Genomic DNA, 26,239 nt, shown 5'->3' on the forward strand with positions numbered 1-26,239 from the left:
TCACCAAGAGATCAATGTGATCGGCAGTCTGAAATTGGTCATGCTGACTGACATATCCCTTGACAATCAATTGGACAGCCCCCCAATACACAATAGCTTGTTGGCCCAACCCATTGATATCGACGGGTTTAGCCAACATTCATCTAATGTGTATAGGATAGTCTTAAAAGTAGGAGTTACAAACCACCACGTCTGAACAGAGCTTTATTACAAAAACATTTCCCGATATTATATCAGGATGAAAAATTATCTAAATTATTGGATACAGGTGTCAGATATATGGCCCAAAAAATCACTCTTTGGCCAATATTTTATCCCCAAGCTTGTATTTACAAGATTCCAAACCCAGTAAAATATGGCTATCCTTTAACCCGTTTCTGCCATCAGATGGAATAGTACGTCTGATGGCAGAATCCCTGCTTTGATGTGGGCTCCTGTGGTGAGCCCGCATCGAAGCTGGGTCATGTTAACTGTTTTGAACAGCTGACATGTGCCTGTAATAGGCGCAGGCAGAATCGCGATTCGCCCTCACCTATTCACTAGTTAAATACTCAGACAGTGGCATTTAACTAGCGCTTCCATCCATTGGGCCGGAAATGCGCGCATCGCTGACCCCCGTCACGTGATCGGGGGTCAGTGATGTGTCGGCATGACAACCAGAGGTCTCCTGAAGACCTCTATGGTTGTTGATGTCAGATTGCTGTGAGCGCCACCCTGTTGCTCCTATTTAACAGAGCCGATCAGGCTATGCCAGCTTCTAGCCTCCCTTCTAGGCTATTGAAGCATGGCAAAAGTAAAAAAAAATGTCTAAAAGAATGAAAAAAATAAAAAAAATAAAAGTTGAAATCACCCCCCTTTCACTCCATTCAAAATAAAACAATAAAAAAATCAAACATACACATATTTGGTATCGCCGTGTTCAGAATTGCCTGATCTATCAATAAAAAAAGGATTAACCTGATCGCTAAACGGCATAGCGAGAAAAAAATTAAAAACTCCAGAATTACGTTATTTGAATTAAAATGCAATAACGGGCCATAAAAAGAACTTATTTGCGCCAAAATTGAATCATTATAAACATCAGATCGGCACTCAAAAAATAAGCCATCATCCGACCCGAGATCACGAAAAATGGAGACGCTACGGGTCTCGGAAAATTGATCAATTTTTTTTAGATAAAAAGTAACCTACACATGTTTGGTGTCTATCAACTCATAATGAACTGGAGAATCATAATGGCAGGTCAGTGTTAGCATTCAGTGAACCTAGCAAAAACAAACAAACAAAAAACAAGTGTGGGATTGCACTTTTTTTGCAATTTCACCGCATTTGGAATTTTTTTCCCGTTTTCTAGTACACGACATGGTAAAACCAATGATGTTGTTCTAAAGTACAACTTGTCCCTCAAAAAATAAGCCCTCACATGGCCATATTGACAGAAAAATAAGAAAGTTATGACTCTGGGAAGGAGGGGAGCAAAAAACAAAAACGCAAAACTGAAAAAAGCTACAGGGTTAAGGGGTTAAAGGTTGTTTTTTGTGGTTTACCATGCTGTAGTTTATGCTCCTATATTTTTTTATTTTACAGTGGGTACAGAAAGTATTCATACTCTTTCTAAACTTCTAAACTTTTCACTCTTTGTTTCATTGCAGCCATTTTGGCAAATTCAAAAAAAATTTTCATTTTTTCTCATTAACCCTTCTCTGACCTTAGAAGTACTATCCCGTCGAGGTGACCTGGGGCTATCTGACCCTCGACGGGATAGTACGTCATATGCGATCAGCCGTGCTCAAGGGGGCGCAGCCGATCGCCGCCGGGTGTCAGCTGATTATCACAGCTGACATCCGGCACTATGTGCCAGGAGCGGTCACGTACTGCTCCTGGCACATTAACCCCCGGAACACTGCGATCAAACATGATCGCAGCGTTCCGGCGGCATAGGGAAGCATCGCGCAGGGAGGGAGACCGTCGGAGCACCTTGATCCGAGGGTCTCCTACCTCCTCCTCCCTGCAGGCCCGGATCCAAAATGGCCACGGGGGGCCTTCTGGGTCCTGCAGGGAGGTGGTTTCCAAGCTCATTGCAAAGTGTCAGATCAGCAATCTGTCACTATAATGTGCTGTCCCACCCCTGGGGCAATGTAAAGATGTAAAAATATATATATTTACAAGTGTAAAAAAAAATCCTAAATAAAGAAAAAATAAAGAAAAAAAATATATATACATATTGTTCCAATAAATACATTTCTTTGTCTAAATAAAAAAAACAATAAAAGTACACATATTTAGTATCGCCACGTCCGTAACGACCCGACCTATAAAATTGACCCACTAGTTAACTCCTTCAGTGAAAACAAAATAAAAAAAGAGGCAAAAAACGCTTTATTATCATACCGCCGAACAAAAAGTGGAATAACACGCGATCAAAAAGATGGATATAAATAAACATGGTACCGCTGAAAACATCATCTTGTCCCGCAAAAAACTAGCTGCCATTCAGCATCATCAGCAAAAAAATAAAAAGTTATAGTCCTCAGAATAAAGGGAGGCAAAAATAATTATTTTTTATATAAAATCTATTTTATCGTATAAAAGCGCCAAAACATAAAAACATGATATAAATGAGGTATCGCTGTAATCGTACTGACCCGAAGAATAAAACTGCTTTATCAATTTTATCAAACGTGGAATGGTATAAACACCCCCCAAAAGAAATTCATGAATTGCTGGTTTTTGTTCATTCTGCCTCACAAAAATTCGGAATAAAAAGCGATCAAAAAAGTCACGTGCCCGAAAATGGTACCAAGAAAAACGTCAACTCGTCCCACAAAAAACAAGACCTCACATGACTCTGTGGACCAAAATATGGAAAAATTATAGCTCTCAAAATGTGGAGACGCAAAAACTATATTTTGCAATAAAAAGTGTCTTTTAGTGTGTCAGTTGCCAATCATAAACATTTGCTAAAAAACCACTATAAAAGTAAATCAAACCCCCCTTCATCACCCCCTTAGTTAGGGAAAAATAATAAAATCTAAAAAATGTATTTATTTCTATTTTCCCATTAGGGATAGGGTTGGGGCTAAGGTTAGGGTTAGCATTGGGGCTAAAGTTAGGGTTAGGGTTGAGGCTAAAGTTAGGGTTAGAGTTGGGGCTAAAGTTAGGGTTGGGGCTACAGTTAGGGTTGGGGCTACAGTTAGGGTTAGGGTTGGGGCAACAGTTAGGGTTAGGGTTGGGGCTAAAGTTAGGGTTAGGGTTGGGGCTAAAGTTAGGGTTGGGATTAGGGTTAGTGTTGGGATTAGGGTTGGGGCTACAGTTAGAGTTAGGGTTGGGGCTAAAGTTAAGGTTAGGGCTACAGTTAGGGTTGGGGCTAAAGTTAGGGTTAGGGTTGGGGCTAAAGTTAGGGTTGGGGCTAAAGTTAGGGTTAGGGTTTGGATTACATTTACAGTTGGGATAAGGGTTGGGATTAGGGTTAGGGGTGTGTCAGGGGTGTGGTTAGGGTTATGGTTTGGATTAGAGTTAGGGGTGTGTTGGAGTTAGGGGTGTGGTTGGGATTAGGGTTAGGGGCATGTTCGGGTTAGGGGTGTGGTTAAAGTTATGGTTAAGGTTGGGATTAGGGTTAGGGGTGTGTTTGGGTTAGGATTTCAGTTAGAATTGGAGGGTTTCCACTGTTTAGGCACATCAGGGGCTCTCCAAACATGACATGGCACCCGATCTCAATTCCAGCCAATTCTGCGTTGAAAAAGTAAAACAGTGCTCCTTCCCTTCCGAGCTCTCCTGTGTGCCAAAACAGGGGTTTACCCCAACATATGGGGTATCAGCGTACTCAGGATAAATTGGACAACAACTTTTTGGGTCCAATTTCTCTGGTTACCCTTGGGAAAATAAAAATTTTGGGGGGCTAAAAAATCATTTTTGTGGGAAAAAATGATTTTTTATTTTCACGGCTCTGCGTTATAAACTGTAATGAAACACTTGGGGGTTCAAAGTTCTCACAACACATCTAGATAAGTTCCTTGGGGGGTCTAGTTTCCAATATGGGGTCACTTGTGGGGAGTTACTACTGTTAAGGTACATCAGGGGCTCTGCAAACGCAATGTGACGTCTGCAGACCATTCCATCTAAGTCTGCATTCCAAACGGCGCGCCTTCCCTTCCAAGCTCTTCCATGCGCCCAAACAGTAGTTTTCTCCCACATATGGGGCATCAGCATACTCAGGACAAATTGGACAACAACGCCAAATTCTCCTGTTACCCTTGGGAAAATACAAAACTGGGGGCTAAAAAATAATTTTTGTGGAAAAAAGAATAATTTTTATTTTCACAGCTGTGCGTTATAAACTGTAGTGAAACACTTGGTGGTTAAAGTGCTCACCACACATCTACATAAGTTTCTTAGGGGGTCTACTTTCCAAAATAGTGTCACTTGTGGGGGGTTTCAATGTTTAGGCACATCAGGGGCTCTTCAAACACGACATGGTGTCCTATCTCAATTCCAGTCAATTTTGCATTGAAAAGACAAACAGCGCTCCTTCCCTTCCAAGCTCTGCCATACACCCAAACAGTGGTTTACCCCCACATATGGGGTATCAACGTACTCAGGACAAATTGCAAAACAACTTTTGGGGTCTAATTTCTTCTGTTACCCTTCGGAAAATAAAACATTGGGGGCGAAAAAATCATTTTTTTTTAAATATGATTTATTATTTTTACGGCTCTACATTATAAACTTCTGTGAAGCACTTGGGGGTTCAAAGTGCTCACCACACATCTAGATAAGTTCCTTAGGGGGTCTACTTTCCAAAATGATGTCACTTGTGGGAGGTTTCAATGCTTAGGCACATCAGGGGTTCTCCAAACACGACATGGCATCCCATCTCAATTCCAGTCAATTTTGCATTGGAAAGTCAAACGGCACTCCTTGCTTTCCGAGCTCTGCCATGGGACCAAACAGTGGTTTACCCCCACATATGGGGTATCAGCGTACTCAGGACAAATTGCAAAACAACTTTTGGGGTCTAATTTCTTCTGTTACCCTTGGGAAAATAAAACATTGGGGGCGAAAAAATCATTTTTTTAAAAATATGATTTATTATTTTTACGGCTCTACATTATAAACTTCTGTGAAGCACTTGGGGATTCAAAGTGCTCACCACACATCTAGATAAGTTCCTTAGGGGGTCTACTTTCCAAAATGATGTCACTTGTGGGAGGTTTCAATGCTTAGGCACATCAGGGGTTCTCCAAATGCGACATGGCGTCCCATCTCAATTCCAGTCAATTTTGCATTGGAAAGTCAAACGGCACTCCTTCCTTTCCGAGCTCTGCCATGCGACCAAACAGTGGTTTACCCCCACATATGGGGTATCAGCATACTCAGGACAAATTGCACAACAACTTTTGGGGTCCAATTTCTCCTGTTACCCTTAGTAAAATAAAACAAATTGGAGCTAAAGTAAATTTTTTGTGAAAAAAAGTTAGATGTTCATGTTTTTTTAAAACATTCCAAAAATTCCAGTGAAACACCTGAAGGATTAATAAATTTCTTGAATGTGGTTTTGAGCACCTTGAAGGAAGCAGTTTTTAGAATGGTATCACACTTGGGTATTTTCTATCATATAGACCCCTCAAAGTGACTTTAAATGTGATGTAGTCCCTAAAAAAATGGTGTTGTAAAAATGAGAAATTGCTGATCAACTTTTAACCCTTATACCTCCCTAACAAAAAAATGCTGGTTCCAAAATTGTGCCGATGGAAAGTAGACATGTGGGAAATGTTACTTATTAAGTATTTTGTGTGACATAACTCTGTGATTTAAGGGCATAAAAATTCAAAGTTGGAAAATTGCGAAATTTTCAAAATTTACGCCAAATTTCCGTTTTTTTCACAAATAAACGCAGGTAATATCAAAGAAATTTTACCATTATCATGAAGTACAATATGTCATGAGAAAACAATGTCAAAATCACAGGGATCCGTTGAAGCGTTCCAGAGTTATAACCTCATAAAGAGACAGTGGTCAGAATTGGAATAATTGGCCCGGTCATTAACGCGCAAAGCACCCTTGGGGGTAAAGGAGTTAATGTACACTATGCACCCCATCTTGACTGAAAAAAACAGAAATATAGACATTTTTGCAAATTTATTAAAAAAGAAAAACTGAAATATCACATGGTCATATGTTTTCAGAACCTTTACTCAGTATTGAGTAGAGGCACCCTTTTGAGCTAGTACAGCCTTGAGTCTTCTTGGGAATGATTCAACAAGTTTTTCACACCTGGATTTGGGGATCCTCTGCCATTCTTCCTTGCAGATCCTTTCCAGTTCCGTCATGTTGGATGGTGAATGTTGGTGGACAGCCATTTTCAGGTCTCTCCAGAGATTCTCAATTGGGTTTAGGTCAGGGCTCTGGCTGGGCCAGTCATGAATGGTCACACAGTTGTTCTGAAGCCACTCCTTTGTTAATTTAGCTGTGTGCTTAGGGTCATTGTCTTGTTGGAAGGTGAACCTTCGGCCAAGTCTGAGGTCCAGAGCACTCTGGAACAGGTTTTCATCCAGGATATCTCTGTACTTGGCCGCATTCATGTTTCCGTCAATGACAACCAGTCGTCCTGTCCCTGCAGCTGAAAAACACCTGGTTTTCTCCACACATACCGCTTAGAATTATCACCAAAAAGGTCTATCTTCATGTCATCAGACCAGATAATCTTATTTCTCATAGTCTGGGAGTCTTTAATGTGTTTTTAGCAAACTCTATGTGGGATTTCATATGTCTTTCATATGTCTTGAACTGAGGAGAGGCTTCTGTCGGGCCACTCATAAAGGCCCGACTGGTGGAGGGATGCAGTGATAGTTGACTTTGTGTAACTTTCTCCCAACTCCCTACTGCATCTTTGGCGATCAGCCACAGTGATCTTGGGGTTCTTCTTTACCTCTCTCACCAAGGCTCTTCTACCATGATTGCTCAGTTTGGCTGGACGGCCAGGTCTAAGAAGACTTCTGGTGGTCCCAAACTTCTTCCATTTAAGGATTATGGAGGCCACTGTGCGCTTAGGAACCTTGAGTACTGCAGAAATTCTTTGGTAACCTTGGCCAGATCTGTGACATGCCACAATTCTGTCTCTGAGCTCCTTGGCTAATTCCTGTGACCTCATGATTCTCATTTGGTCTGGCATGCACTGTGAGCTGTGAGGTCTTATATAGACAGGTGTGTGCCTTTCCAAATCAAGTCCTATCAGTTTAATTAAACACAGCTGGACTCCAATGAAGAAGTAGAACCATCTCAAGGAGGATCACAAGGAAATGACAGCATGTGACTTAAATATGAGTGTCTGAGCAAAGGGCCTGAATACTTATGACCATGTGATATTTCAGTTTTTATTTTTTAATAAATTTGCAAAAATTTCTACATTTCTGTTGAAAAAAAATATTTTTTTGAATTTACCAAATGGCTGCATTGAAACAAAGAGTGAAAAAATTAACGGGGTCTGAATACTTCTTTCCGTACTCACTGTATTTTAGAGGGATCAAATAAATATGTTTTGTTTTTTACTTTTTCAACTGTGGATGCTGAAGTTATCTACTTCATGTTATGCACATCCTGGGAACCAGCCCACGCCCTTGTCGGTGAACTGCACCCAACAAGCTAGCATTGTTACCTTGAAGTGGTAAGCTGATGAATTTTGTTTTTCTATTTTGTTCTTTACTTTCATATGCCTTAAAGGGACTGTGACATCAGAAAATAACTTATGCTTTAAATGAATGTTTTTTGTTAAATGTATTAGACTAATATCCTGCTCTTCCATGAAGAGTTTTCAGCAGTCTCAATATAATCACAATGGGATAGTGGAAAAATAGAGGAGATAAGAACACATGCTTCTGAAAAATCCATGAATGTTTCCAGGATAAATAAAACTTTCTTTTATTTTTAATTTTAAGGGATAATAGTGGCTAATCATTTCTGCATTGCACCAATGTCTTCCTTAGCCAGCATATATCATAGGAAATTTATTTAGAGCTACATTGGTGCTTCAAAGTTTGTGATCCATTCAGAATTTTCCATATTTCTGCATAAATTTGACTTAAAACTACATCAGATTTTCATAAAAGATAACAAAAAACAACAAAAAGCCAAAAATATTATGCTTTTCATTTAAATGAAAAAAATCATCCAATGTCACATTTCTATGAGTAGAAAAAATGATGTAAAGTTTTAAGATTAGCAGTTAATTTGAAGGTGAAATTAACTTTTAGTGTTTTCAATCAATGGAATGCTGGCTTGAGTGAGTGGGCAACCTGTTTTATTTAAAAAGTCGGAATCTATCAAAGTTTGAGCTGTACAACACATGCTTGTGGAAGTGTATCATAGCACAAACAAAGAAGATTAATGAGGACCTCGGACGTAGAGTTGTTGATGGTCACCAAGCTGGAAAAGATTAAAAAACTATCTCTAAAGCATTTGGACTCCACTAATCCACAGATAATCAGATTGTGTATACATGGAGGAAATTCAAGGCCATTATAACTATATCCAGGAGTGGTCCACCAACAAAAATTACTTAAAAAGCAAGGTGTATAATAGAACGAGAGGTCACCAAAGGAATGCAAGTTAAATTCTTATCAACTAAAGACCTCTCTCACATTAGCTAATGTTAATATTTATGAGTCCAACATTGGGACATTGGCTGGGAACACTTTAGGACGGTGCGCGCTGTCTCCTTAAGAGAGCGAGCAGACCCTGGGAAGCAAGAGCTGGAAGAAGACGTGTGCACTGAGGGCTGGGGTGGTGAGTAAGTAGGCATCCCTGTCGAAGGGAGGGGAGTATGAGAAGTGTGCAGGGATACAGGTGCTACAGAGAGACCTATCCAGTGACTCTGGAGATTGAAAACGACTTTTCCATACAAAGTATGCCGCATTGGGAACAGCTGATCTGTGATGACCCAGGTACTGACCACGACTGTACAAAGTATGATAATCTGCTAGATGTAGCTGCAAGGCACTACAGTAAAGCTCATGTGAGAAAACAAAAAGACATTAGCCTGCTCTCTGATGCTTCAGCATGAAGAGAAATGGTGCCGGCCAAAGTTTATTTTTTTTCTTGCAGACCAAGAATTGAATATCAAAATATTCATCTTTGGGTAAAACCACGAATTTCAGGAAATTAGTTTTGAACATGATCCTCGGTGGATCTATCCACTCATCTCTATCACCAACATAACAAAGTTGAAGCTGTTTTGTAGGGTAAAATGGGCTAAAATTCCTCCTAGCCTTAGTGCAGGACTAATCAACAATTATCAGAAACGTTTATTTATTGCTGCTCACGGGGATCACACCAGATAAAGATACTGAAAGCAAAGGTTCACACACTTTTGGAACTCAAGGACATTTGATATTGGATAATTTTCCCCATTTAAAAAAATGGGAAAGTCTAATATTTTGGAAGATAAATGGAATGTTTCTCTATATCTTGTTGCCTGCTTCTCCCATATAAATGAAATTCAATGGAGTCTACAAGCCAACAGAAGAGTAAACGTAAATGTCTCAAAACCAACAGAATCATGCAATACAGAAATTCTTTAAAAAATTTATCTTCTTTTATTGAAATCCTTTAAAACACATATTCAAAAGACAGACAGCACAGTAGAGTAGACCTACATGTTTCAAACAGAAATGTTCTTAAACATGGTGTAAGCCTGTCAATGTTACTGTTCACTGCAATTTAAAACTGATTGCGCTGAGGACACTACAAGATCTCGAGAAGGAAGGCACACAAAATATTGCGTTTAGAGCTTCTAATACCACTTTTTATCCGCTACAAGTAGGAACTGATTGGAGAATTTCCAGCACTTGGTGAAGAAAGAATTAAAGCTTTCCATGATCATTACTGAGCCTCAGACTCTGGCCTTTTTAATATTAATTTTATCAGTTAATAATTCTTGAAAATCAAGGAATTAAGAAATAAGAACAATATCAACAATATTATTATTAGAAAGGCTGATAAAGGGGACACAATCACGATCCTAGATGTTGTTCTCTACCATTGGCTGGTTATGAAAGTCTTAAATAATTCAACACATTCGGCAGATGAAATTTAAATCCCAATGATACATGTAAACTTAAATTGAAAAAGGCACTAAAAGATGGGGTTTATTTGGGGGCCCTTACATCTAATGAGTTTATTGATCGTGAGTCCAGTAACACCTATTTTCTATGGATTACCAAAGATTCAGAAGGCAAAATGTCCAGCAGACTTGCAAATAATAGTACCAGGAAAGGAGTCTATAAAGGCCCCTATCCACATTAGACCAAGGTTATGCCAAGTGGACAACTTCCAATCCAAACAAAATTGATTGTTGTTTGGTTCTTTAGATGACAACCGTTTGATTTTAGGGTAACAAACGTTCACAGTAGTCCAAAAAATAGATTGGACATGTCTCATATTTTTATTTGACATGATATAATGTATTTTCGCTCATTGTTCGTTCTTCAAACAATCTCTTATTTCTAGCTCCATCTTTGGGTGTATCAAGCTAAGATTATCAAATGTTTTCCTTTGCTGTATATTGAAAACGTATGGCTTCATAAAGACATTTGTACAATGTAATTGGACATATGTATGGTGCGGTCTTGTAAACAGACTTTTGCATGAATGATCATTCATCATTCATTTGTCATCTCATGCACAAAGGACTTAATTTACAACCTCAGTCATTTACTTCATTATTTATCATCACTTGTTACATGTGTGATAGTGAGGAGGTATTAAAGGCATTTTATGCATTTTGAATTATGTGATGGTTATTCCTTTGCTACATGCAATGTCGTGGGGCTATACTGAATTTAAGGTATAGGGCTAAGCAACAGCACATGTGAAAAAGACTTGGGTATACTAATAGATCACAGACTGAACATGAGTCAACGATGTGATGCAGCAGCAAAAAAGGCAAATACAATTCTGGGATGTATTAACAGAAGCATACAGTCTAGATCACGTGAGGTAATTATTGCCTTCTACTCCTCTTTGGTCAGACCTCATCTGGAATACTTTGTCCAGTTTTGGGCACCACATTTTAAAAAAAGACATCAACAAACTGGAGCAAGTTCAGAGAAGAGCGACCATAAAGGTGACCGGTCTGCAAACCATGTCCTATGAGGAACATTTACAGGATTTGGGAATGTTTAGCTTGCAAAAAAGAAGACTGAGAGGAGACGTAATAGCTGTCTACAAATATCTCAAGGGCTGTCACATTGTAGAGGGATCATCTTTATTCTCACTTGCACAAGGAAAGACTAGAAGCAATGGGATGAAATTGAATGGGAGGAGACACAGATTAGATATTAGAAAAAAACTTTTTTACATTTAGGGTGATCAATGAGTGAACAGGCTGCCAAGAGAGGTGGTGAGTTCTCCTTCAATGGAAATCTTCAAACGGAGGCTGGACAGACATCTGTCTGGGATGATTTAGTGAATCCTGCTTTGAGCAGGGGGTAGGACCAGATGACCCAGGAGGTCCCTTCCAACTCTATCATTCTATGATTCTATACTCATGTATTCTCCACAATATTGCCATTATCGCAGTAAGTCACTATTTAAACAGCTGTTGTACTTACCATGAAGGAATAGAAATATTCATTTTGATAAGTATAAAATATCTCCTTGTTTGTAACTTCTTGTTTTTTGGCATCTACTAGGGCTGGATACTTACAGCAAAAGGTTCCTGTGCAGTATGAATGTCTGGGCAAAAAATAATATCAATATTCACAATACATATACATACATTTATCATGCACGTATATACAGCTCTGGCAAAAATTAAGAGACCACCACATCAAAACCCTGTCATGGGCAGCCCAATCTCCAGACCTGAACCCCATTGAAAACCTCTGGAATGTAATCAAGAGGATGATGGATAGTCACAAGCCATCAAACAAAGAAGAACAGCTTAAATTTTTGCACCAGGAGCAGTGTATAAGACTGGTGGAAAGCATGCCAAGACGCATGAAAGCTGTGATTAAAAATCATGGTTATTCCACAAAATATTGATTTCTGAACTCTTCCTGAGTTAAAACATTAGTATAGTTGTTTCTAAATGATTATGAACATGTTTTCTTTGCATTATTTGAGGTCTAAAAGCACTGAGGTTTTTGTAATTTTGATCATTTCTCCTTTTCAGAAAAAAAATACAAAATTTATTGCTTGGAAATTCGGAGACATGTTGTCAGAAGTTTATAGAATAATAGAAAAATTAACATTTTTCTAAAAAATATAATTATAAAGGGAAAAATCAGACAAACTGAACATTTTGCAGTGGTCTCTTAATATTTGACAGAGCTGTATATATTGTAGAGGTTTGTACTCACTCGGCTGCAGTTGAGGTAGGCACAGAAAGCGGTATTGCTGAAATGTCCGGGCAAGTTTATTTAAACTTCATAAACTGCTCAGGATAGCAAAACAAAAGAACAGCCTTTTCCGGCACAAAGTGAAAACACAAAGTAAAAAGTCCATGCAAGAAATAGCGGGTCCGCCCGCTCAGGATAGTGTCTAGTTCTGTAGGCCTTAGCACAGACCAACACACAGTAGATCCACACATCTACAGATCCAGACACTCAGTCTCCATTTAAACGGCAAACCACGCCCCTGGTGTGGGGATACGTGAGCAGTCATTCCCATCCATCTCTTATGGCTGCTCATAAAAACTGGCTCTGAAATGGCCTAATATCTCTCTCAGAACTATATGCGCTGGAGCATACTTCCAAGCTTACATCACCACAGCTAATAACCGCGATGACACATATCTTCCCTTAAGGTCCCGTTTGGCGGTCATCTTAAAAAATATATACACTACTCAAAAAAATAAAGGGAATACTCAAATAACACATCCTAGATATCACTGAATGAAATATTCCAGTAGTGGAATGCGTTGAGAACAATAAAACATAAAACCTCCCTACAACGCCTGAGCATAGTCCTGATGAGGCAGTGGATGGTCTCCTGAGGGATCTCCTTCCAGACCTGGACTAAAGCTGTTCGGCCCTCCAAAGAAATGCCACCCCACACCATTACTGACCCACTGCCAAACCAGTCATGCTGAAGGATGTTGCAGGCAGCAGATCGCTCTCCATGGCGTCTCCAGACTCTGTCACGTCTGTCACATGTGCTCAGTGTGAACCTGCTTTCATCTGTGAAGAGCACAGGGCACCAGTGGCGAATTTGCCAATCCTGGTGTTCTGTGGCAAATGCCAAGCGTCCTGCACGGTGTTGGGCTGTGAGCACAACCCCCATCTGTGGACATCGGGCACGAAGGCCATCCTCATGGAGTCAGTTTCTAACCATTTGTGCAGACACATGCACATTTGTGGCCTGCTGGAGGTAATTTTGCAGGGCTCTGGTAGTGCTCTTCCTGTTCCTCCTTGCACAAAGACTGAGGTAGCGGTCCTGCTGCTGGGTTGTTGCCCTCCTACGGCCCCCTCCACATCTTCTGGTGTACTGGCATGTCTCCTGGTAGCGCCTCCAGCCTCTGGACACTATGCTAATGGACACAGCAAACCTTCTTGCCACAGCTTGCATTGATGTGCCATCCTGGATGAGCTGTACTACCTGAGCCACTTGTGTGGGTTGTAGAATCCGTCTCATGCTACCACGAGTGCGAAAGCACAACCAACATTCAAAAGTGACCAAAACATCAGCTAGAAAGCATTGGTACTCCTTTACTGAGTGTGTCTTGATAATTGCCAATAATTTCCCTGTATTAACTGTACACTGAAGTGTACTACAGGGATCACCAGTGACATTATACAGAGGAGCTCTTTATAGTATATAGTGTATAGTGTACAGGTAATACATCATAAGACTGCAGCCATAAAGAGTGACTGCAGACTTACCTGTTTTGACCAGAAAACCTCTTTAATACCTTAATCCTTAAACAAAGGCTTAATTTAATTACTGAATTATCAACAAGCATATTTTAGATTGGTATTGTGTATAGAAACTGTGTATTATTTACCAGTAAAAAAAAATCAATCATTTAGAAAGTGATATTTTGCAATATCTGCAAGGAGTTTGTGTGTTCTTCCCCTGTTTGCGTTGGATTCATCCAGGTACTCAAGTTTCCTCCCACACTCCAAAGACATACTCATAGAGAATCTAGATTGTGAGCGCCAATGGGGATAGTGCCGATAATGTCTGTAAAGCGCTGTGGAATTAATCGGGCTGTATAAATAAATAAATACATTTCGATAGTCATCATTTTATTTATCTGGTTCACTGCTTACACTGTGAATTGTATTATATGGGTTGTATGATCGGGAAACTGAAAGATTGTATCTCAAGGCATATTATTGGTAATCAAACAAAAGGCTTCCAGTGCTCTTTCACACGATAGTGATTTTTCTCAAACGGATAATTGCTCCGAGTTTCATCAGTGCTTGTGATCAGTGTCATCAGAGTTTGGTCAGTGTTTTCTTGGGTGAAAAAGAAACTGATGGAGGGTTCTCAAACTGTCTAGTTTTTAAACGGACCTATGGACTTTTGTATGCATGTGAATGATCCAACACTGATCAATGTTGGACAAGTCTTTTGTGTGGACAATTAAGTCCAAATAAAAAAGTGGACATATGAACTATACCATAGACTATCATAGGTACAAGTGTTATCCGTGAAAAAAACATGTAGCATTCATATGAGAAAAACTGGCATGTGAAGGAGTTTTAAGGCATCATATGTAGTTAGCCATTTTGTTACTTTGTACAACAGTGAATTAAAATATGTTTAGTTTTTTGCTACTGAAAGAATTAAGGTTGGCCATTGGTTTTTGGATTGTGTCATTGTTTCAAAGTGCAAGGAACAATAGAATTAACAGGCTTATATCATGATTAAAAAAATTCTGTTCAAAACATGTAGGTCTAGTCCTTGCCACCACTTCTAACGTCTAACTTTCTGTCTATTTTTCTGGGTCGGCCTCCACCGAGGCGGGGCGTAATGGCGGCCAACAGACTCGGTGGTCTCACCGGCAGGCAGACAGTCCTCAACAGAATAAAAAGGGAGAAGTTGGGGAAGGGGAGCAGGATCAGTCCGTCTCAATAAGCAATGTCCAGACCTCAGATGCAATAGAAAAAAATTTGCTTTTACTGGAGCATTTGATGATGATGATGATGATGAATATTACAGCTCTCCACAGTTATTTATTACACGGAGCCAACAGCCCCTCATGGTGTGATGACCCCAGCTCTTCTCCAGCAATGTGTAGCAGCTCCTCACTCCCACTGCATATAGCGCTATATGTGCACTAATACGTCTCTCAACCTGGACATTGGCATCCGCAGCTCCTCAGGCTTACGGGAAAGTACCTCGGCTCTCTTGCCACCGCTGACAACTAAGGATCATGTCTAGACATCTCTCTTCTGATCCCTAACTTATGTCGTCTGGCAGTTAAACACTTCTTGAACCATGCAGGGCACTATGTCCCATGCGGCTCCACAGATTTCACTGGAGTCCCGACAGTGACCACAGCAAAGGCACCGGCTGACCTCCTTGATCTTCACCAGCACCACTCAATCTCCAGGGGAGCAGGGTTGCTTCTCCTGGGCTCGGTAGTTCTGCTGCGGAGGCTACTGCCCACCAGACTTCACAAAAGCCTTTACACTAATTACATGCATGAGTGTAAAAATGGCTGAAGAGCTGGCTCCTCACACCACCAATGTTCTCAGGTATTTGTGAATTATGACTTTGCGATGAGTCACATATTGGATAAGTGTTTTAATAGCATACAATAAAAAAATCTTTTTTTTAAAGAAGTGTGGTATTTCATGACTACATTGGTTTGAAGACATTTGTGTCTAGTATTTTAGAGTCATTTGTACAATGTGATTCTCTTTATGTACCTTAGGGGCTTGTGTAAAAATCTGATGTTTTCCATCATTTAATGTCACCCATAATCTGTAGAAATCCATAAAAAATATACTGAAATAATTTTTGGGGGGTGAGAGGAATAAATATGACAAAACTAAAATAATATAGTTGCATATTTGTGAACACTCTCTAATAGTTGAGGATGTGCTTGTGTCCAGAATTAACCAATCCTATTTACAGGTAATCTCTCAACAGGTTTTTCCTATGTAATCTGAAGACAGTACGCTGCATTGATTAAGGGTATGTGCACACGTCAGGATTTCTTGCAGAAATTTCCTGAAGAAAACCGGAAATTTTCTGCAAGAAATCCGCATTTTTTTTTGCGTTTTTTTCCCGTTTTGTTCGCGTTTTTTTAGCATTTTGCAAGCGTAATTAGCTTGCAGAATGCTAAAGTTTTCCAAGCGATCTGTAGCATCGCTTGGAAAACTGACAGGTTGGTCACACTTGTCAAACATACTGTTTGACAAGTGTGACCAACTTTTTACTATAGATGCTGCTTATGCAGCATCAATAGTAAAAGATAGAATGTTTAAAAATAATAAAAAAAATAAAAAAATAGTTATACTCACCTGCAGACAGCCGATCTCCTCAGCGGCGTCCGTTCCTATAGATGGTGTGTGTGTGCAGGACCTTCCATGACATCGCGGTCACGTGAGCGGTCACATGAGCGGTCATGCGACCAATCACAAGACAGCGACGTCATCGCAGGTCCTTCACACACACCATCTATAGGAACGGAAGAGAGAGCATGCACCGCTGAGAGGCGGGAACACTCCGGGGGCCATTGAAGGTGAGTATATGACTATCTTTTATTTTAATTCTTTTTTTTTTACCAATTATGTGTGATATTAAAGGTGGAAAATATTCTGAAATGATTCTTCTAGGTATGGTGAGTTTTTACATGACAAAAAAACCTTGTAATTTTAACTGGGGTGCATCTACTTTTTATATCTACTGTATGCCGCAAGGCATTAATCCAGTGCAGACACTATTTTCCTTTAATGTTTACAATAAAATAAAGCTTTATACTTGAAACATTTGTGGATTTCTCAGAAGGGCCTGTGGTTATCTCTGCCATTTTTACACTGTTCCATTTTCTAAAATTGCAGATTTCGCTTCCATCCGGATGGAAAGATGGCAGAAGCAGAGATCCTTTGGCTATACCTATACATCTTCAAACTGAGATGTGCCTTTTATAAGCACTTCTCTAATAGATTAGTTGATTACCTAGCAATTACTCTATGTCAAAAAGTCTTTTTTTAGGGTCATCTGCAGTATGGAGTGCTTTTTTCTTTTTTCTGCTACATTACTCACCATAATCACAGATAGGAGGAAAACAATGAAAAGTAAGATAACACTGGCATCTACCATTCACATTAAATTATGTCAAAGCTGTGGATTTTCTGCAAGAACATGATGTATAAGTTTACCATAGCCCTAGTGGCCAGCATGAAAATTGCAAGTGTTATATTTTGCAGATTGCTATGAAATATAAAAAACATTACCAAACATTTTTATAAAATGTATTTAACTTTTCATTGATAAGGATGTATCTCATAAGTCCTTGCATGGTTGTACTTCAGTAGCCAAGGACATATGACATACATCCTGGATTACAGCTACATTAGTGATTCAGGACTTAATTTACAGTTCAAATTCTCAATCGCCACTGTAGTCACCCACAACATGACATATCAAGGGTTAAAGTAATAGCTGCAGGTACATAGTAGTTTGCAGTATAAACACTCTATTTAAACTGTAATATCACTTCTGTAGCTGAAATCTGGGGTTAGATATAGTCTATTAAAGGCTACAGAAAGAGGGAAGTGTGGAAACTGACAGGCTGCAGGGACAGGAGAGAGTTGATGTGTGATCTGTCCTGGGGTAATACTTAGTTTTATGTACCAAAACCAGCAATGTTACAAAACATGTTTGAAAAACATTAAAAAAAAATATGTTAAATATGTAAATAGTCCTTTATTATAGAAAAGAAAACCAACAGCACATAGTTGGCATAATGATATGTATCAAGCCATACTACAAAAATAATTTGTCACTTAGCTCTCCAAGTTAACATTGTAAAAGAAAAAAAACACACAAGTGCTATTTTCTTGGTCATTTCTCCTCAAAGACATTGGATCAAAAATTCACAAGAACAAAAACTATACCAACTGAAATTACAAATGTTACTCATGGCCTTTATATACTCCCTGAAAGATGTTATGTCGCTTATCTATGTTATGTAAATAAAAGCTTATAACCTGATGTTAAATTCATCCATTGGTTGTATAAATTATTCTTTTGAAAGCTGAAACCCTCCAAAATGTGGTTTAGGTTAAGAAAACAAATTGGCATCAATGCAGAAATATTGATCACTAATGGACACAGAATGGTCAGATTTTAGCAAGACAAAAATTTTGTCGTCTGGTCATATAATGCACCCAATCCTAGTTTACATCCTGTGTGTGTATAAAAAGAAACCCAGCACCCCAGACTTTCACTTGAACTGCAACTTGAGCTCTGACAACATGCCAAAAATTCACCCTGCGACCAAAGCCTGGATTATCAAGAGGCTAAAGACTAGATCCACTGCAGAAGTGGCTGGCACCTTTAATGTGTCTCAGCAGCAAGTACAAAGAATTAAAAAAGATTTTAAGAGACTGGAGATGTGTTTGACAAGCCCAGGTCCAGCAGACCCCACAAGACAACTGCTCAGGAGGAACATTTGTTGGTTAGAAAATCCAAAGCAAGCCCCTCTTCCACTGAAGCAGAGTTCAAACAGGCCTGGTCACCTCAAGTCCCTGTGTCAACTAGAACAGTTTGTAGGATTCTGTCTCGAAATGGCCTCCATGGTCAAATCAGTGCCCAGAAGCCAGCACTAAAAAAAGGCAAAAAAAAAACTGTGTGGCATTTGCAAAGTCCCACAGCCTGCTAAACAGATGGACTCTGGAAAAGTGGCAGAAGGTGGATTTTTCTGATGACTGTTGAGTAGAATTACACCACAGCTGCCGCAAATACTGCAGGAGACCTACTGGAGCCCATGTGGATCCAAAATACACCCAGAAAACAGTTAAATTTGGTGGTGGAAAGATCATGGTCTGGGGTTACATTCAGTATGGGGGTGTGCAAAACATTTGCAAGGTGGAAGGCAATATCAATAGCCTAAAATATCAAGAAGTATTAGCTAACTTATATTCCAAATCATAAAAGTGGTCAAATTCTGCAGCAGGATGGTGCTCCATCTCATACATCCATCTCTACAACAAAGTTCCTCCAGGCAAAAAAGATCAAGGTGCTCAAGGACTGGCCAGCCCAGTCACCAGACATGAACATCATTGAGCATGTTTGCGGTAGGATGAAAGAGGAAGCTTGGAAGACAAAACCAAAGAATCTAGATGAACTCTGGGAGGCATGTAAGACTGCATTCTTTGCTATTCCTGATGATTTCATTAATAAATTGTATGAATCATTGTTGAACCGCATGGATGCAGTCCTTCAAGCTCATGGAAATCACACAAAATATTAAATATTACTCTAATAGCACCACAACTTCATTCACCAATGTTATGCAACATATATTTGCATTTTACGTTAATTATTTGTTTGAATATCACATTACTTTCTGTGGGCGACAAAACATTTGTCTTGCCAAAATCTGATCATTCTGTGTCCATTAACTGATCAATATTTCTGCATTGATGACAATTTATTTTCTTAACCTAAACCACATTTCGGAGGGTTTCAGCTTTCAAAAGAATAATTTATACAACCAATGGATGAATTTAACGTCAGGTTATAAGCTTTTATTTACATAACATGGATAAGCGACATAACTTCTGTCAGGGAGTGTAAAGTTTTTTGATCGCTTTCTATTCCAATTTTTGGGAGGCAGAATGAGCAGAAACTAGCAATTTAGGAATTGTTTTTTGTTTTTTATTATGCCATTCTGCGTGTGGTAAAATTGACAAAATCAGCTTTATTCTCCGGGTCGTACAATTAGGGTATGTGTCCACGTTCAGGAAACGCTGCGTTTTTGACGCTGCGTTTTTCCGCAGCGTCAAAAACGCAGCGTCCAGATGTTACAGCATAGTGGAGGGGATTTAATGAAATCCCGTCTCCACTGTGCATTAAAAACGCATGCGGAATTCCTGCAAAAACGCACATGCGGTGCGTTTTTACAGAACGCAGCATGTTGCTACAATGAGCAAAACACGCAGGAACACCGCAGGTGACCTGCCAGTGACCTCAGGTGCATTTTTGGTCAGGATTTTACCTGCATAAAATCCTGACCAAAGCCTGAAGCAAACCTGAACGTGGACACATACCCTTACAGCGATACCACATTTATATAGTTTTTTTTTTTTGACGCTTTTTCACAATAAAAACTATTTTAAAAATAATTATTTTTTGCATCGCTTTATTCTAACAGCTATAACTTTTTTATCTTTTTGGCTGATGGAGCTGTATGGCAGCAATACCTTTTCTATTAACATTCATCTTTTTTATTACGTTTTATTCATCTTTTTGTTTGGTGGTCTGATCAAAAAGCTTCTTTTTTTGCCCATTTTTTTTATTTTTACGGTGTTTATTAACAGGGTTAACTGGGTGGGACAGGTTTTTTGCGGTGGGTCATTCCGGATGCAGCAATATCAAATGTGTACTTTATTTGTTTTGTTTTGCTTTTTACATGAAAATATAAATTTATGGGTACAATACAAATTTTTTTTTATTATTTTGTGGGTTTTTTTTTTTTTTTATATTTTTACAATTCTTTTGACTTTTTCTTTACTTTTTTAATTAGTAGAGGGACTTTCACTTTCTGCAGTCTGATCGTTATAATGCATTGCAATTAGGGTTGAGCGACTTTCATTTTTTTAAGATCGAGTCTGGTTTTGTGAAACCCGATTTAGTCCAGAGTCGAGTCGAGTGAAGTCGGCCGATTATCGCTAAAAGTCGGGGATCGACCGAAACACGAAACCCAATGCAAGTCAATGGGGAAGCATAGCCGGCAGTGAGTGGAGGCCAGGAAAACACCTACAGTGCACATTTTACTGCCAAAAACATCCATTCTTGTTTTCTGAAGCTTGTCAATCTTAATTAACTTTATAATAATAGTTGGGCACTGGAAATTGGGGGTCATTTGGCAAAAGTTGTGGGGGTAGGGCTGGTTCAAGGTTTTAGTGGGCCCAGGAAACATGGACTACGTCATGGCGGTGGAGCAGGGAGAGGTAAGTATTTCAACGTTGCAAGTGCTGTGATCCTGAGCAAGCAGGGGGGGCCCACTCGTTCGCATTGGCACTGGCACAGGGCCCCTCAAAGTACGGCGGTGTGTTTGCATGGCGGGGGCGCCTCCCACCAGCAGCAACACTTTTGCGTACTCTGAGTGGCCCTGTGCCAGTGACGTCGCCAACGAGTATGCCCCCCCACCTGATGAAGGAACCTGCACTTTCATCTGCACCTTCCTCTTTGTCCCTGTGTAAGGTGGTATAATATGCGGGAAGGGGAACCTTACTTTCAGCAGGGTCAGATTCTGGCTGTGTAGAGTACAAGGGGAATGTAGTGGTCTAGGTCAATGTACCAGCAGACTCATCTAGCAGTGGCTGGGCAATGGGCAGGATGATGAGGAAACAGATATAGGGCCAAAGAATAAAGTAGGCTAAATGCAGATCAAAATTGGTAACAGGACTAAACAGGCGGCATTGCTTTGTTCAGTGGAGTAGCAAACCCAAGAGCAGCAGACACTGTTTCAAGGGCCTAACCACACTAGTAGGCCAAATGCAGTTTAATATCTGATAGTATAGGCCGAAAGCCAGAATGTGGAAGCTCAGCTTTGTTCAGTTGAGGACAACACCAGGGAGGGGCAGACACCGTTAGTAGGCCCTAACCACCATTTTGTTTTTTAAAAAACACTTAATGAGAGCCAGAAGGTTGAAGCTCAGCTTTATTCAGTTGAGGGCAACACCAGGGAGGGGCAGACACCGTTAGTAGGCCCTAAACACCATTTTGTTTTTTAAAAAACACTTAATGAGAGCCAGAAGGTTGAAGCTCAGCTTTATTCAGTTGAGGGCAACACCAGGCAGGGGCAGACACCGTTAGTAGGCCGGAACCACCATTTTGTTTTTTAAAAAACACTTAATGAGAGCCAGAAGGTTGAAGCTCAGCTTTATTCAGTTGAGGGCAACACCAGGCAGGGGCAGACACCGTTAGTAGGCCGGAACCAGCAATGTGTTTAAAAACAGCAGTTAATCAGAGCCGGAAGGTAGAAGCTCAGCTTTATTCAGTTGAGGGCAACACCAGGGAGGGGCAGAAGCCGTTAGTAGGCCCTAACCACCATTTTGTTTTTTAAAAAACACTTAATGAGAGCCAGAAGGTTGAAGCTCAGCTTTATTCAGTTGAGGGCAACACCAGGCAGGGGCAGACACCGTTAGTAGGCCGGAACCAGCAATGTGTTTAAAAACAGCAGTTAATCAGAGCCGGAAGGTAGAAGCTCAGCTTTATTCAGTTGAGGGCAACACCAGGGAGGGGCAGAAGCCGTTAGTAGGCCCTAACCACCATTTTGTTTTTTAAAAAACACTTAATGAGAGCCAGAAGGTTGAAGCTCAGCTTTATTCAGTTGAGGGCAACACCAGGCAGGGGCAGACACCGTTAGTAGGCCGGAACCAGCAATGTGTTTAAAAACAGCAGTTAATCAGAGCCGGAAGGTAGAAGCTCAGCTTTATTCAGTTGAGGGCAACACCAGGGAGGGGCAGACACTGTTAGTAGGCCGGAACCACCATTTTGTTTTTTAAAAAACACTTAATGAGAGCCAGAAGGTTGAAGCTCAGCTTTATTCAGTTGAGGGCAACACCAGGCAGGGGCAGACACCGTTAGTAGGCCGGAACCAGCAATGTGTTTAAAAACAGCAGTTAATCAGAGCCGGAAGGTAGAAGCTCAGCTTTATTCAGTTGAGGGCAACACCAGGGAGGGGCAGAAGCCGTTAGTAGGCCCTAACCACCATTTTGTTTTTTAAAAAACACTTAATGAGAGCCAGAAGGTTGAAGCTCAGCTTTATTCAGTTGAGGGCAACACCAGGCAGGGGCAGACACCGTTAGTAGGCCGGAACCAGCAATGTGTTTAAAAACAGCAGTTAATCAGAGCCGGAAGGTAGAAGCTCAGCTTTATTCAGTTGAGGGCAACACCAGGGAGGGGCAGAAGCCGTTAGTAGGCCCTAACCACCATTTTGTTTTTTAAAAAACACTTAATGAGAGCCAGAAGGTTGAAGCTCAGCTTTATTCAGTTGAGGGCAACACCAGGCAGGGGCAGACACCGTTAGTAGGCCGGAACCAGCAATGTGTTTAAAAACAGCAGTTAATCAGAGCCGGAAGGTAGAAGCTCAGCTTTATTCAGTTGAGGGCAACACCAGGGAGGGGCAGAAGCCGTTAGTAGGCCCTAACCACCATTTTGTTTCTTAAAAAACACTTAATGAGAGCCAGAAGGTTGAAGCTCAGCTTTATTCAGTTGAGGGCAACACCAGGCAGGGGCAGACACCGTTAGTAGGCCGGAACCACCATTTTGTTTTTTAAAAAACACTTAATGAGAGCCAGAAGGTTGAAGCTCAGCTTTATTCAGTTGAGGGCAACACCAGGCAGGGGCAGACACCGTTAGTAGGCCGGAACCAGCAATGTGTTTAAAAACAGCAGTTAATCAGAGCCGGAAGGTAGAAGCTCAGCTTTATTCAGTTGAGGGCAACACCAGGGAGGGGCAGAAGCCGTTAGTAGGCCCTAACCACCATTTTGTTTTTTAAAAAACACTTAATGAGAGCCAGAAGGTTGAAGCTCAGCTTTATTCAGTTGAGGGCAACACCAGGCAGGGGCAGACACCGTTAGTAGGCCGGAACCAGCAATGTGTTTAAATACAGCAGTTAATCAGAGCCGGAAGGTAGAAGCTCAGCTTTATTCAGTTGAGGGCAACACCAGGGAGGGGCAGAAGCCGTTAGTAGGCCCTAACCACCATTTTGTTTTTTAAAAAACACTTAATGAGAGCCAGAAGGTTGAAGCTCAGCTTTATTCAGTTGAGGGCAACACCAGGCAGGGGCAGACACCGTTAGTAGGCCGGAACCAGCAATGTGTTTAAAAACAGCAGTTAATCAGAGCCGGAAGGTAGAAGCTCAGCTTTATTCAGTTGAGGGCAACACCAGGGAGGGGCAGAAGCCGTTAGTAGGCCCTAACCACCATTTTGTTTTTTAAAAAACACTTAATGAGAGCCAGAAGGTTGAAGCTCAGCTTTATTCAGTTGAGGGCAACACCAGGCAGGGGCAGACACCGTTAGTAGGCCGGAACCACCATTTTGTTTTTTAAAAAACACTTAATGAGAGCCAGAAGGTTGAAGCTCAGCTTTATTCAGTTGAGGGCAACACCAGGCAGGGGCAGACACCGTTAGTAGGCCGGAACCAGCAATGTGTTTAAAAACAGCAGTTAATCAGAGCCGGAAGGTAGAAGCTCAGCTTTATTCAGTTGAGGGCAACACCAGGGAGGGGCAGAAGCCGTTAGTAGGCCCTAACCACCATTTTGTTTTTTAAAAAACACTTAATGAGAGCCAGAAGGTGGAAGCTCAGCTTTATTCAGTTGAGGACAACTTGAATTAGGGACTGCATACAGACTTAGCAGGCTGTCCCCTGTGTGGACCATGCATCCAATACATTAACCCATTGAGCCACAAAGGACACGTAACCTTCCGTGGCCATGCCTACAGGTCCATGTGTCTGTTGTCAGGTGTACCTTTGTCAGTGTAGGCCTATTGGAAGGAGGGACCGCAGACAGGCTTCGAAGGCCTAACACAATAAAATGGGCTGGCTGTAGGCACTTTAAAATTGGTTCCAGGGGTACACGGGCAGCAGTGGTCTGGTCAGTGGAGGCCTAGTGGAAGGAGGGACCGCAGACAGGCTTCGAAGGCCTAAAATAACAAACAATAGGCTCATGGCAGTTTTACAGCGGTTACATGGATACACGGGCAGGCAGCTTGGTGGTGAGTGGAGGAGTATTTAAAGTAGGGACCGCAGACAGGCTATCAAAGGCCTAAAATAACAAACAATAGGCTCATGGCAGTTTTACAGCGGTTACATGGATACACGGGCAGGCAGCTGGTGATGAGTGGAGGAGTATTTAAAGTAGGGACCGCAGACAGGCTATCAAAGGCCTAAAATAACAAACAATAGGCTCATGGCAGTTTTACAGCGGTTACATGGATACACGGGCAGGCAGCTTGGTGGTGAGTGGAGGAGTATTTAAAGTAGGGACCGCAGACAGGCTATCAAAGGCCTAAAATAACAAACAATAGGCTCATGGCAGTTTTACAGCGGTTACATGGATACACGGGCAGGCAGCTGGTGATGAGTGGAGGAGTATTTAAAGTAGGGACCGCAGACAGGCTATCAAAGGCCTAAAATAACAAACAATAGGCTCATGGCAGTTTTACAGCGGTTACATGGATACACAGGCAGCTTGGTGGTGAGTGGAGGAGTATTTAAAGTAGGGACCGCAGACAGGCTATCAAAGGCCTAAAATAACAAACAATAGGCTCATGGCAGTTTTACAGCGGTTACATGGATACACGGGCAGGCAGCTTGGTGGTGAGTGGAGGAGTATTTAAAGTAGGGACCGCAGACAGGCTATCAAAGGCCTAAAATAACAAACAATAGGCTCATGGCAGTTTTACAGCGGTTACATGGATACACGGGCAGGCAGCTGGTGATGAGTGGAGGAGTATTTAAAGTAGGGACCGCAGACAGGCTATCAAAGGCCTAAAATAACAAACAATAGGCTCATGGCAGTTTTACAGCGGTTACATGGATACACGGGCAGGCAGCTGGTGATGAGTGGAGGAGTATTTAAAGTAGGGACCGCAGACAGGCTATCAAAGGCCTAAAATAACAAACAATAGGCTCATGGCAGTTTTACAGCGGTTACATGGATACACAGGCAGCTTGGTGGTGAGTGGAGGAGTATTTAAAGTAGGGACCGCAGACAGGCTATCAAAGGCCTAAAATAACAAACAATAGGCTCATGGCAGTTTTACAGCGGTTACATGGATACACGGGCAGGCAGCTTGGTGGTGAGTGGAGGAGTATTTAAAGTAGGGACCGCAGACAGGCTATCAAAGGCCTAAAATAACAAACAATAGGCTCATGGCAGTTTTACAGCGGTTACATGGATACACAGGCAGCTTGGTGATGAGTGGAGGAGTATTTAAAGTAGGGACCGCAGACAGGCTATCAAAGGCCTAAAATAACAAACAATAGGCTCATGGCAGTTTTACAGCGGTTACATGGATACACGGGCAGGCAGCTGGTGATGAGTGG

This window comes from Ranitomeya variabilis, chromosome 6 (assembly GCF_051348905.1).
Source record: "Ranitomeya variabilis isolate aRanVar5 chromosome 6, aRanVar5.hap1, whole genome shotgun sequence".
NCBI classification, from domain to species: domain Eukaryota; kingdom Metazoa; phylum Chordata; class Amphibia; order Anura; family Dendrobatidae; genus Ranitomeya; species Ranitomeya variabilis.